Source organism: Phyllobates terribilis, unplaced genomic scaffold (genome assembly GCF_046119375.1).
Source record: "Phyllobates terribilis strain yellow unplaced genomic scaffold, ASM4611937v1 Scaffold_171__1_contigs__length_4068163, whole genome shotgun sequence".
Classification (NCBI taxonomy): Eukaryota; Metazoa; Chordata; class Amphibia; order Anura; family Dendrobatidae; genus Phyllobates; species Phyllobates terribilis.
Genome location: NW_027362931.1, coordinates 2,225,616 through 2,239,785, shown reverse-complemented (window position 1 = coordinate 2,239,785; position 14,170 = coordinate 2,225,616). Strand labels below are relative to the sequence as shown.

General features: G+C 45.9%; 1 long non-coding RNA gene across 1 annotated transcript; it reads right to left on the bottom strand.

Moving 5' to 3' along the window:
- Window positions 1–5,942: 5,942 nt before the first annotated feature.
- Window positions 5,943–11,241, bottom strand: LOC141212383 (uncharacterized). The gene is made up of 3 exons (XR_012282156.1): window positions 10,990–11,241; window positions 9,269–9,366; window positions 5,943–9,145 (listed from the first exon to the last, which is right to left on the bottom strand). It is a non-coding gene; the product is annotated as an uncharacterized lncRNA (long non-coding RNA).
- Between the last annotated feature and the right edge of the window lie 2,929 nt (window positions 11,242–14,170).

The window sequence follows — 14,170 nt, the reverse complement described above, 5'->3', positions numbered from 1 at the left end:
GATAGTTCTGATATTATTTCTCCTAACTTAGTTATGGGGCAGTTTTTGTAGCAGTGTCTGATTTATGTCTATCCCAATATGGATGGACACCATTATTGAAATCTCCCATACAAAGGACTGGAACTCCCGGTCTCTTATTCATTAGTGAAGCCATATTTTTCACACTAATGTTGTTATATGGAGGAGGAACATAGACGGCCACAAGAAGAATTTCTTTTGTAAATATTTTTACAGTGGATCCCCACAAATCTCCATCCATCTATCTTGGAATCAATGAATTCAAAAGGGATAGTCCTATGTACTAGGATGCTGACCCCCTAGAGTATGTGGACAAGGTAGAGTGGAAGCTGTGGCCGATCCATGAGTATTTCATGCCCACAACACTGTTTTTCCCAAAGTGCGTTTGCTGCAAACACCACTGCAGGCAGGTGATCCCGGATATGCTCCATGACCACCGCTCTCTTTAAGGAGTCCCCCAGACCTCTGACCCGGGCAGCCTTAAGGATGGCACCACTGCAGGCAGATGATCCCAGATATGCTCCATGACCACAGCTCTCTTTAAGGAGTCCCCCAGATCTCTGACACGAGCAGCCTTAAGGATGGCACCACTGCAGGCAGGTGATCCCGGATATGCTCCATGACCACCGCTCTCTTTAAGGAGTCCCCCAGATCTCTGACCCGAGCAGCCTTAAGGATGGCACCACTGCAGGCAGGTGATCCCAGATATGCTCCATGACTGCCGCTCTCTTTAAGGAGTCCCCCAGACCTCTGACCCGTGCAGCCTTAAGGATGGCACCACTGCAGGCAGGTGATCCCGGATATGCTCCATGACCGCCGCTCTCTTTAAAGGAGTCCCCCAGACCTCCAACCCAAGCAGCCTTAAGGATGACACCACTGCAGGCAGATGATCCCGGATATGCTCCATGACCGCCGCTGTCTTTAAGGAGTCCCCCAGACCTCTGACCCGGGCAGCCTTAAGGATGACACCACTGCAGGCAGATGATCCCGGATATGCGCCATGACCACCGCTCTCTTTAAGGAGTCCCCCAGACCTCTGACCCGGGCAGCCATAAGGATGGCACCACTGCAGGCGGGTGATCCCGGATATGCTCCATGACCGCCGCTCTCTTTAAGGAGTCCCCCAGACCTCTGACCCGGGCAGCCTTAAGGATGGCATCACTGCAGACAGGTGATCCCGGATATGCTCCATGACCGCCGCTCTCTTTAAGGAGTCCCCCAGACCTCTGACCCATGCAGCCTTAAGGATGGCACCACTGCAGACAGGTGATCCCGGATATGCTCCATGACCGCCGCTCTCTTTAAGGAGTCCCCCAGACCTCTGACCCAGGCAGCCTTAAGGATGGCACCACTGCAGGCAGGTGATCCCGGATATGCTCCATGACCGCCGCTCTCTTTAAGGATTCCCCCAGACCTCTGACCCGGGCAGCCTTAAGGATGGCACCACTGCAGGCAGGTGATCCCGGATATGCTCCATGACCGCCGCTCTCTTTAAGGATTCCCCCAGACCTCTGACCCAGGCAGCCTTAAGGATGGCACCACTGCAGGCAGGTGATCCCGGATATGCTCCATGACCGCCGCTCTCTTTAAGGATTCCCCCAGACCTCTGACCCGGGCAGCCTTAAGGATGGCACCGCAGGCAGGTGATCCCGGATATACTCCATGACCGCTGCTCTCTTTAAGGATTCCCCCAGACCTCTGACCCGAGCAGCCTTAAGGATGGCACCACTGCAGGCAGGTGATCCCGGATATACTCCATGACCGCCGCTCTCTTTAAGGAGTCCCCCAGACCTCTGACATTCCATGTAAGGAATTTTACTTTATCAGCCATTATATATAGCTATAAGGGATTGAAAAATACAGGTGACTTGTAAGGTATCTCGCCTTTCTCTTCCCTTTTATAACCCTCTTTACAGTATTTCCACTTAGTCGGCTTGACCACTAGTATTTGCAGAAGCAAACAACAAGTTATAGAAACAAAAACCCCACAAACACATTTAAACAAGTAAATATTAATCCATCCGTTCAATCTGGATGAAGAAAGCCACCAGTCCGTCCTGTAGCCGTATACAAGGCAAGCGAATGAAGAAAGGCACCAGTCCATCCTGTAGCCGTATACAAGGCAAGCGAATGAAGAAAGCCACCAGTGTATCCTGTAGCCGTATACAAGGCAAGAGAATGAAGAAAGGCACCAGTCCATCCTGTAGCCGTATACAAGGCAAGCGAATGAAGAAAGGCACCAGTCCATCCTGTAGCCGTATACAAGGCAAGCGAATGAAGAAAGCCACCAGTCTATCCTGTAGCCGTATACAAGGCAAGCGAATGAAGAAAGCCACCAGTCCGTCCTGTAGCCGTATACAAGGCAAGCGAATGAAGAAAGGCACCAGTCCATTCTGTAGCCGTATACAAGGCAAGCGAATGAAGAAAGCCACCAGTCCATCCTGTAGCCGTATACAAGACAAGCGAATGAAGAAAGGCACCAGTCCATCCTGTAGCCGTATACAAGGCAAGCGAATGAAGAAAGGCACCAGTCCATCCTGTAGCCGTATACAAGGCAAGCGAATGAAGAAAGCCACCAGTCCATCCTGTAGCCGTATACAAGGCAAGCGAATGAAGAAAGGCACCAGTCCATCCTGCAGCCATATACAAGGCAAGCGAATGAAGAAAGGCACCAGTCCATCCTGTAGCCTTATACAAGGCAAGCGAATGAAGAAAGCCACCAGTCCATCCTGTAGCCGTATACAAGGCAAGCGAATGAAGAAAGGCACCAGTCCATCCTGTAGCCGTATACAAGGCAAGCGAATGAAGAAAGCCACCAGTCCATCCTGTAGCCGTATACAAGGCAAGAGAATGAAGAAAGTCACCAGTCCATCCTGTAGCCGTATACAAGGCAAGCGAATGAAGAAAGTCACCAGTCCATCCTGTAGCCGTATACAAGGCAAGCGAATGAAGAAAGGCACCAGTCCATCCTGTAGCCGTATACAAGGCAAGCGAATGAAGAAAGGCACCAGTCCATCCTGTAGCCGTATACAAGGCAAGCGAATGAAGAAAGGCACCAGTCCATCCTGTAGCCGTATACAAGGCAAGCGAATGAAGAAAGGCACCAGTCCATCCTGTAGCCGTATACAAGGCAAGCGAATGAAGAAAGGCACCAGTCCATCCTGTAGACGTATACAAGGCAAGCGAATGAAGAAAGCCACCAGTCCATCCTGTAGCCGTATACAAGGCAAGCGAATGAAGAAAGGCACCAGTCCATCCTGTAGACGTATACAAGGCAAGCGAATGAAGAAAGGCACCAGTCCATCCTGTAGCCGTATACAAGGCAAGCGAATGAAGAAAGCCACCAGTCCATCCTGTAGCCGTATACAAGGCAAGCGAATGAAGAAAGTCACCAGTCCATCCTGTAGCCGTATACAAGGCAAGCGAATGAAGAAAGGCACCAGTCCATCCTGTAGCCGTATACAAGGCAAGCGAATGAAGAAAGGCACCAGTCCATCCTGTAGCCGTATACAAGGCAAGCGAATGAAGAAAGGCACCAGTCCATCCTGTAGCCGTATACAAGGCAAGCGAATGAAGAAAGCCACCAGTCCATCCTGTAGCCGTATACAAGGCAAGCGAATGAAGAAAGCCACCAGTCCATCCTGTAGCCGTATACAAGGCAAGCGAATGAAGAAAGCCACCAGTCCATCCTGTAGCCGTATACAAGGCAAGCGAATGAAGAAAGTCATCAGTCCATCCTGTAGCCGTATACAAGGCAAGCGAATGAAGAAAGGCACCAGTCCATCCTGTAGCCGTATAAAAGGCAAGCGAATGAAGAAAGCCACCAGTCCATCCTGTAGCCGTATACAAGGCAAGCGAATGAAGAAAGGCACCAGTCCATCCTGTAGCCGTATACAAGGCAAGCGAATGAAGAAAGGCACCAGTCTATCCTGTAGTCGTATACAAGGCAAGCAAATGAAGAAAGGCACCAGTCCATCCTGTAGCCGTATACAAGGCAAGCGAATGAAGAAAGCCACCAGTCCATCCTGTAGCCGTATACAAGGCAAGCGAATGAAGAAAGCCACCAGTCCATCCTGTAGCCGTATACAAGGCAAGAGAATGAAGAAAGGCACCAGTCCATCCTGTAGCCGTATACAAGGCAAGCGAATGAAGAAAGCCACCAGTCCATCCTGTAGCCGTATACAAGGCAAGCGAATGAAGAAAGTCACCAGTCCATCCTGTAGCCGTATACAAGGCAAGCGAATTAAGAAAGTCACCAGTCCATCCTGTAGCCGTATTCAAGGCAAGCGAATGAAGGAAGTCACCAGTCCATCCTGTAGCCGTATACAAGGCAAGCGAATGAAGAAAGTCACCAGTCCATCCTGTAGCCGTATACAAGGCAAGCGAATGAAGAAAGGCACCAGTCCATCCTGTAGCCGTATACAAGGCAAGCGAATGAAGAAAGCCACCAGTCCATCCTGTAGCCGTATACAAGACAAGCGAATGAAGAAAGTCACCAGTCCATCCTGTAGCCGTATACAAGGCAAGCGAATGAAGAAAGCCACCAGTCCATCCTGTAGCCGTATAAAAGGCAAGCGAATGAAGAAAGTCACCAGTCCATCCTGTAGCCGTATACAAGGCAAGCAAATGAAGAAAGTCACCAGTCCATCCTGTAGCCGTATACAAGGCAAGCGAATGAAGAAAGGCACCAGTCCATCCTGTAGCCGTATACAAGGCAAGCGAATGAAGAAAGCCACCAGTCCATCCTGTAGCCGTATACAAGGCAAGCGAATGAAGAGAGGCACCAGTCCATCCTGCAGCCGTATACAAGGCAAGCGAATGAAGAAAGCCACCAGTCCATCCTGTAGCCGTATACAAGGCAAGCGAATGAAGAAAGGCACCAGTCCATCCTGTAGCCGTATACAAGGCAAGCGAATGAAGAAAGGCACCAGTCCATCCTGTAGCCGTATACAAGGCAAGCGAATGAAGAAAGGCACCAGTCCATCCTGTAGCCGTATTCAAGGCAAGCGAACAATCAACCTAAAACGAAAAGGGTTAAACACTTCCTGGGGGCCTGCAATATTCAGATATAGCTCAGGATAGTTGTGTCCACTGGGTGATGGGCTAGGCAGTAAAGGATATGACCCCAACAGTCAATCGGGAAACTCTGATCGTATATATCTTTAATTATCCAGGTTCAAAGTTACTGATTTTGATGGTTCCTCGGCTCATTCAGATCAATCCAGCGGAGTGCGTCTTTCAGATGTTCAAAAAAGAAAGTCTCTCCCAGAGCCGCCGCTCTAAGTTTCGCAGGGTAAATCATGGAGTATGAGGTTTGCAGACTACGCAGAGTTCAGTTTACATCAAGAAACTGCGCCCTACGTTTTGAAACTTCAATGGAGTAATCCGGAAAAAAGAAATTCTTTGGCCGTTAATAGAGATGTCCCCTTTATCACGGGCGGCCTTAAGGGTGGCATCTCTGTCTTTGTAGTGCAGCAGCTTTATTAATACTGGACGTGGAGGGGACCCTGGTGACAGTGGCCGGGTTGGCACCCTGTGCGCCCTTTCCACAGCAAAGAAGGCAGACAGGCAATCAGCCCCAAACAACGTAACCATGTCTCAAAGTACTCATTCAGATTATTGCTCACAATTTTTTCAGGGACACCCATCACTCTTATATTATTTTGCAGGAGTCTGTTCTCCAAATCATCTGTTTTAGGTAATAGGGTCATGATCGGCTGTCCATGTCTGTGGCTGTCCTGTGATATCTGAGACTGTTTATCCTCCAGATCACTGGTTCTGCCCTCTGCTGCTGTAGTGCGGTCGTTAACCTTTTGTAGCCCTTGCCTCATAAAACAAAGTTCCTCTTTAATCTCTCCCATCTGACTGTTAAGTGAGGCTAAAGCAGCTTCATACTGTGTTACAGCCACAAACACATGCTTTATCGTGGGCTCATTAATGTTCTGATCTGTATTATGGTGGGAAGCAGTGATTTCTGGCTGAGGCTGCGGGCACGGGAACTTGCAGAGACCTTATCAGCAGTGTTATTGAATTCCTCTGAGAGCACAGAGAAAGGATTAGACACCTCAATGATTTGTGTCTGTGCCTCATTGTCAGTGCAGGTTCCTGTGTCTGAAGCTCTAACACATCCAGCCAGCCTCAGTGCTGTGCCTGCAGCCACTGACGTCCCTGTTCTGTTACCTGCTGCAGAGGAGCCTGCGCCATCTTGGGTGCCTCCATTCCCTCCTGCTCCCCGTCGTCTCGCTGCTGCTCCTCTGGCCATGATCGCTCCTCCTATGCACACCGGTAAGTGCTATGACATGTATAAAAGGGGTAATACCGCTTTTTATTACGTTAGGGGACCAATGGATCCTCCGGCAGGCTAGTTATCCCAGGGGCTCTCCTAGCACACTTCCACTCACATGTCCGGCCACGCCCCATGGATGTAATTTTTACACATGGACTAATTAAACGCATGTTTTTACTTGGAGCTGGATACCGCATCTTCTTTGGCTATTCATCACGCTTTGATCAGAACCTTCTCCCGAGCTCCAATCATGAACCACACAGGTGAGCTGGATTTACTTTATCTCTTATCAGTAATCATGTCCACAGTATGTCTACCAGCATGATAGGAAACCTTAGAAGACGGCAATAGCACTGAAGACACATTAACCACTTAAGGACCGAGCCACTTTGTATGTTAATGACCCGGCCTCATTTTACAATTCTGACCGGCGTCACTTTATGTGGTAATAACTCTGGAGCTTCCGCACATCCCAATGATTCTGAGAATGTTTTTCGTGACACATTGCACTTCATGTTAGTGGTAAATTTTGGTCGTTATTATTTGCATTTATTTATGAAAATATCAAAAATTTGCCCAAAAAAAAAATTGAGAATTTTGCAATTTTCCAACATTTAATTTTTATGCCCTTAAACCAGATATTTATTATCTATTTTTGGTGGTAAAACTAACATTTACTACATGTCTACTTTACATCAGAGTCATTTTTAAAACAAATATAGTTTTTGTTACGAAATTAGAGGGTTAGAAATTTATCAGCAGTTTCTCATTTTAACAAGAAAATTTACAAAACCTATTTTTTAGGGACCACATCATGTTTGACTTTGAGGGACCTATGTGACAGAAAATACCCAAAAGTGACACGATTTGAGAAACTGCACCAATCAAAATTGCTCAAAACCACATTCAATAACTTTATTAACCCTTTAGGTGCTTTACAGGGATGAAAGCAATGTGGAAGAGAAAAATGAAAATTAATTTTTTTCCCACAAAAATTGTTTCTTTAGCCCCAAATTTTGCATTTTTACAAGAATGAAAGGAGAAAATGCATCATACAATTTGATGTGCACTTTCTCCTGAGTACGCCGATACCCCATATGTGGGGGAAAACCTACGGTTTGGGTGCATGGCAGGGCTCAGAAGGGAAGGCGCGCCATTTGACTTTTGGAGTGCAAAATCGTCTAAATAGATAGCGGACGCCATGTCACATTTGCAGAGCCCCTGATGTGCCTAAACAGTGGAAACCCCCCACAACTGACCCCATTTTGGAAACTACAACGCTCAAGGAATTTATCTAAAGGTATGGTGAACATTTTAAAACCACAGGTGTTTCACAAAATTTTAAGAAATTGGACTGTGAAAATTAAAAATTATGTTTTTTCTCCAAAAATGTTGTTTTAGCCACAAATTTTTCATTTTCACAAAGAAATCATCCAGGGGTGCAGTGATCATATTGACTCTATATGTGTTTCACAAAATGTTATACCATTGAACGGTGAAGAACAAAAATGACATATTTACCACTAAAATGTTTTAGCCCCAGATTTTACATTTTCACAAGGGAAAATGGGCAAACATGACCACATAATTTGTTACACAATTTCTGCTGAACGGGGCAATACCCCATATGTGGCTGTACTGTACTGCTTAGCCACATGGCGAGACTCGGGAGGGAAGGAGCAATATTTGACTCTTTGAGAACAAATTTTCATAGAATAATTTGCAGACTCCATATACAGAGCCCCTAAGTGGCAGAAGAGCAGTATCCCCCCTCAAGTGACCCTATTTTGGAAATTATACCCCTTTAAGAATTTATCTACAATTGTAGTGATGAATTTGACTCCATGACTGTTTTCCAGAAACGAGCAGCAATGGATGTTGCTGAGTGAAAATGCAAATATGCCATTGTAGTGACTGGTACATTGTAGTGACTGGTACATTGTAGTGCCCAGTACTTTGTAGCGCCCAGTACTTTGTAGTTCCCATTACATTATGCCCGGCTCGTGTTTCTGGAGTCACGCACCCTGTAAATTATGTTGGCTCTTCTATCTACATTCATGACAAACATGTGGACGCTAACTGCGGTCTAGACACACTGTGGGGCCCAGGAGTAGGGGAGTATTTGGATTTGGGAGCGAAGATTTTGCTGGATTTCTTTTAGTGGGAGCCACATCACTTTTCCAGAGCCTTTGTTCTACCAGTAATGTGGACGCCCCCTACATTACTGTTTACAGATGATGAACCTGAGTAGGGACTTGTTTTTTGTGGGTTGAGTAGAAGCTTTTATTGGTGGCATTTTGGATCACATTTATCCTGTGCTCTACGCTGAGCACTTACATCAGGGTTTCAATCTATATCTACAAAATACGTGTTTCAGATGACACCCCCGAGGGATACATTCATATAATGAGGCAGCAGAGTTGCTCTGGACTCTGTGTTGGCTCTGATCAGCGTTGTCCTATTTTTCAAAAGTGCACAAAGCTGTGGCGGATCGTGCTTTTATGCACGCTTAAAAAGACGGACACCGACGGATCACAGGTCAGACGGCGTTCACAATGTCTCCATCTGCCTCATTATAGGGAATCTGTCTCGGAAGTTCTGTCTGAATAACAAGCTGAATCATTTACATGGCAGCATGAGACTTGTGTAAGAACAATATGGAAGTAAAGGATGGAAGTAATATTAAAGCCAGTAATTATTATACACTGGACATTATTACACACCTGTGGAAACATCTACAGGAATCTCCTCCTTCCCGTCACTCACACACGGCTGATCCCTCCTCGTCATCGCTTCTTCTTCTGTCTCGTCCTTCACTTTATTCTTAGTCGGATCTTCCTCCTGATATATCAGATGTAACAATCAGCGCAATACAAGAAACCACCAAAATCTGTGACATCTATGACCTCGATCAGAAATGTCCCCCCCATATACAGATCCGGTACAGGGCTCAGCACCGTCTACCTGATGACTCTCCGGGATGTTGTGATTCTCCTCTGGACAGTCCTGGGGATACAGAGGACGGGGACATCTCTCTGGTGGATTTCTTTCCATGAGTCCATCTGTAGGAAACACAAAGTGACGTAATACAGTGACATGTAAAAGTTTGTGCACCCCTGGTCAAAATTCCTGTTATTGTGCACAGTGAAGCAAGCTGAAGATGAAATGATCTCTAAAAGGCCTAAAGTTAAAGATGAGATTTCCTTTGTATTTTAGGCAAATAAATAATGCAAAAGTTTAGACACCCTGCATGGTTAGTACCTAGTAGCACCCCCTTTTGCAAGTATCACAGCTTGTAAACCCTTTTTTGGCCAAATTCTTATTTGAGGGATTTTCATCCTTTCTTCCTTTGAGAATTTTTCCAGTTCTGTGAGATTCCTGGGTCGTCTTGCATCTCCTCTGCTATTTTGCAGTCTATCCACAGATTTTCAAGATGTTCAGATCAGGGGACTGTGAGGGCCATTGTAAAACCTTCAGCTTGCGCCTTTTCAGGTCTTCTATTGTGGATTTTGACGTGTATTTAGCATCATTATCCATTTGCCATCCTCTTTTCACCTTCAGCTTTTTTACAGATGGTGTTATGTTTGCATCAAGAATTTGTTGAAATTTCATTGAATCCATTCTTCCCTCTACCTGTGAAATGTTCCCAGTGCCACTGACTGCAACAGAACCCCAAAGCAGGATTGATCCACCCCCATGCTTAATAATTGGCGAGATGTTCTTTTCCTAAAATTCTGTGCCCTTTTTTCTCCACACATACCTTTGAACATTTTCTATTTTACCCTCATCAGTCCACAGAACTTGCTTCCATAATGCATCAGGCTTGTTTAGATGTTCTTTTGTACTTCTGACACTGAATTTTATGATGAGAATGCAGGAGAGGTTTTCTTCTGATGACTCTTCCATGAAGGCCATATTTGTGCAGGTGTCTCTGCACAGTAGAACAATGTACCTCAACTCCGGAGTCTGCTAAATCTTTCTGAAGGTCTTTTGCAGTCAGCTGGGTGTTCTGATTTGCCTCTCTAGCAATCGTACGAGCAGCTCTCACTGAAATTTTGCTTGGTCTTCCAGACCTTATATTGACCTCCACTGTGCCTGGTAACTGCCATTTCTAAATTACATTTCTGAGGAAAGGGCAACTTGAAAACGCTTTGCTATCTTCTTATAGCCTTCTCCTGCTTTGTGGCCTCCACCATTTTCTGAGTACTTGGCAGCTGCTTAGAAGAACCCATGGCTGCTGTTTTTGGCACAATGTTAGAGGAGGCTGAGTTTTTATAAAGCTAAGAAATTTGCATCACCTGGTCTTTACTATCGACGATAGTGAACGAGCCATAACCCTAACAGGCTAATTAAGGTCTGAGACCTTGGATGAAGTCATCTGAGCACACAAATCTCCAAGGGCACCCAAACTTTTACATCAGCCCATTTTCCTTTTAGTAGTTTTTAAACTGTAAAAAATGACAATATTTCTTATTTTTTCCTAAAATACAAAGGAAATGTGTCATCTTTAACTTTAGGCCATTTAGATCATTTCATCTTCAACTTGCTTAACTGTTCACAATAAGTCATTTTGACCAGGGGTGACCGAACTTTTACATGACACTGCAGATTGTGTCATGTGATGATGAGATGATGGGAGTAGTAGTAGATGACCACAGAACAGACATGATAGTCTCCCTCCTCACCCTGCTGATCGGCCCATATTGCGGTCGCCTCTTGTGCTCCATGTATAACCTCAACCTTAATATCAATCAGATCTTCACCCTAAAAAGAAAAATGTAAGATGAGCTCAGGTCCCATCACGTCATGGTCAGATGTTGTGGGGACTTCAGTGTCATCTACCTGATGATCCTCCGGGATGCTGTGATTCTCCTCTGGACAGTCCTGGGGATACAGAGGACGGGGACATCTCTCTGGTGGATTTCTCCTCCTGGATCCATCTGTGGAGACACAGAGACTGAATACATGACCTGCCGTGTATCAGTCTATATATGAGACTCGTCTCTCAGAACCGGTAATTCTATGTTTATGTATCAGGGAATAAATTACATTGTTGTGGTCCTCACCACCGGTACCAAGGACCCAGCACATTGTGGCCTCAAGTATAAAGTGAGGCCAAAGCCTAATGCTCTGCACTCGGAGAATGAGGACCCTGAGGAGAGGGACAGAGAAGATCAGGGCTGTGGAGTTGGAGCCCATTTTGCTGGAGTCGATATAAAATGGACAGAGTGACTCCTAAAATATATAATAAATTGGATTTAGTAATTCAATGCAGTTTGTGGGAAATATTTTTTCATAAGAATTTGGGAAAGTTATGAAATGTCCTACAAATGTCTGTCCTATTCCTGATCTAAGGGTCTAGACTTTTAGCTGAGATTAATCTGTGCTACAGTAAATTTATCACTTAAACATGAGCCATGTATGAGGGAGTCGGAGTCGGTGTCATGGAAAGTGAGGAGTCGGAGGTTTGGCTTACCGACTCCACAGCCCTGGAGAAGACCCTCGTCAGTCAGATGAAGGAGCCGTACTAAGAAACACAACTTCTCCAAGATTCATCTCCACCAGGGATGGAACCACAGAGGAGCTGGAGAAAGCTCCACATTTCCATCCATCGGGTCCTTTCCTAATTCGCCATTATGGAGATTGGGGGACGGATGGTGACCATTTACCAGTGATTGTATTTTGAGAGATCATGATGTCACTATGTGGATGTGGTCTCCCTCCTGGACAAGATCCTCTGGGATCACTCAGAGGAGAGAACCTGACATCCTCCTATTAAAAGATGAGTTACTGCGTTTTTATTCTTTTTTAAATAGAGATAAATCTCAACATCCGCCTCGGTATAAACACTAAAATAGGCAGCAAGTGCAGCGTTTGTCTCTAAAGGAGGAAAAAAAGGCACATGTACGACTAACGTACGAAGTCACAGAACCCGGAAGGACGGTGTTGTGGGGAGCACCCAGTACGCAGCGGTTAGTGCCTATCAATGTGTAGAAAGGACAACTAGAGAGCAGGCACCGGGGTCATGGGCGCTTACTGATGCACACGGGGAGCCAAGGAGAGATTGTCTGGTCCGATTCCACAGAAAAGCTCCATAATACATATTCTTCTGAACAAACATCCCTTTAAGGGAGACTTACACTTATTATTACCACCCTTGTGCTGCCTGATGTTCCTGCAGGGCCAACACCTGCGTCATCATCCCACTTATATCGTTCTGATCAGACCCCATGAAGAGGAAGAGCAGACCACCTGACATTTTGCTATCGTTGAGTCCTTGAGGCGAGAACACCCCATCCCGCGCATTCTGATGTCATGTGATAACGCTCTTTAACCCCTTGCTGATATCTGGTGTTCATGCATGGAGCATGCCAGGTGCACGTATGTGGAGCGAGCTCCAATTGCTGCCATTTAACCACTTCACTGCTGCTGACAGCCTGACAGTGCCATTTAAAGGGAACCTGTTATGTAAAACAATGCTATTAACCTGCAGACATCAGGCTAATCTACAGGTTAACAAAGGTTTGCCATGACTACCAGCAGCCTACAGAAGACCCCCGTCTCTGCCTCCTTGGTTTTCCTATGAAGCCCGGTATGAATAGGATCTTAGGTTGAAATCGACATTATTTTTGCTTTGTCTCCCAAAATGAGAAGAAAAATATTGTTTTTTATAAACAAACATATTTGGCATTTTCACTTCAGGATTTATCCCACACGGTAAACGCCATAAGGCAAAAAACATCAAAACCTCAAAAACACCTCCCCAAAACTGCAATGAAAATAGATCAAAAAGTCACAGATACCCCTAAAATGGTACCAATAAAAAGGTCAGCGGCCATTCAAGAAGAGAAGCCCTCACACAACTCCGATAACGGAAGATAAAGTGATGGGTGTCAGGAACAGTTCTGAATATTTAACCCATAAAATATATTCTAAAAAAAAAAATGGAAGTTTGGAATCTCCGTCACTGTAATGACCTGGAAATTCACAGCGAGGTCACAAAACCCAAAACATAAATGTGAAATAGCGTTTTGTTGTTTTTAATTAACCTCATCTGGAATTGTTCCTGTTTTTCGGCACATTATATGGTAAAATGCACAATTTGTCATGTAAAAAACAGAAGAGCTCAAACATCTGTGGATGGAAAAATATAAATATTATGGCCTATAGAAGAAGGGGAGGGGAAAAAATGGAAATTTGCCCCATCGGGACGGGGTTGAAACGTTGATATTGACTCCTAGGATTGCTGCCTCCTGTAGGTGGCGCTAGAGACCCCGTTCTCTGCATATCTTATTTCCCATGGGGCATTGCATGGCCTATAACTCTCTGTACTCAGAATCGCCGCTCTCCTCCAGGAGACACATTACCCCCTATAGAGAGGAGTGCGCGGTGGTCCGACCTTCTCCTCCAGTGCGGAAAGTTCTGAGCTTCTCCGCCTGCAGAGCGAGTGGTGAATAGACGCGGGGGCCGGAGAACTGCTGGAGCCTCCATGTCCGGCTCTGGGGGGTGATCGGCTCCACCACGCTCCATCTTTATCTCAGGACTCGTGTTTCGGGGTCTGAGGGACGGTCCGGTGCTGATATTTATCCAGGACTTTGTGCTCAGTACGGAGAAAGTGATTTGTCACAAAGAAGAAGAATGAACGGAGGAGACCAAGGAAGGTCACACAAGTGTCAGCCAAGAGGGAGGAGCCGGACGCCCGACCACGACTGATGACGACATTGAGCCTGCACCGATTCTGAGGGACGGACGAGCGACAGCGGATTAGGGGGAAAATCATCAGTAAATTAACCCCGACTCTGCTGAGTAACAATCCACGACAGACTCAGGAACCGAAAGATCTCACAGGAGAGAAAGGACAGAAGC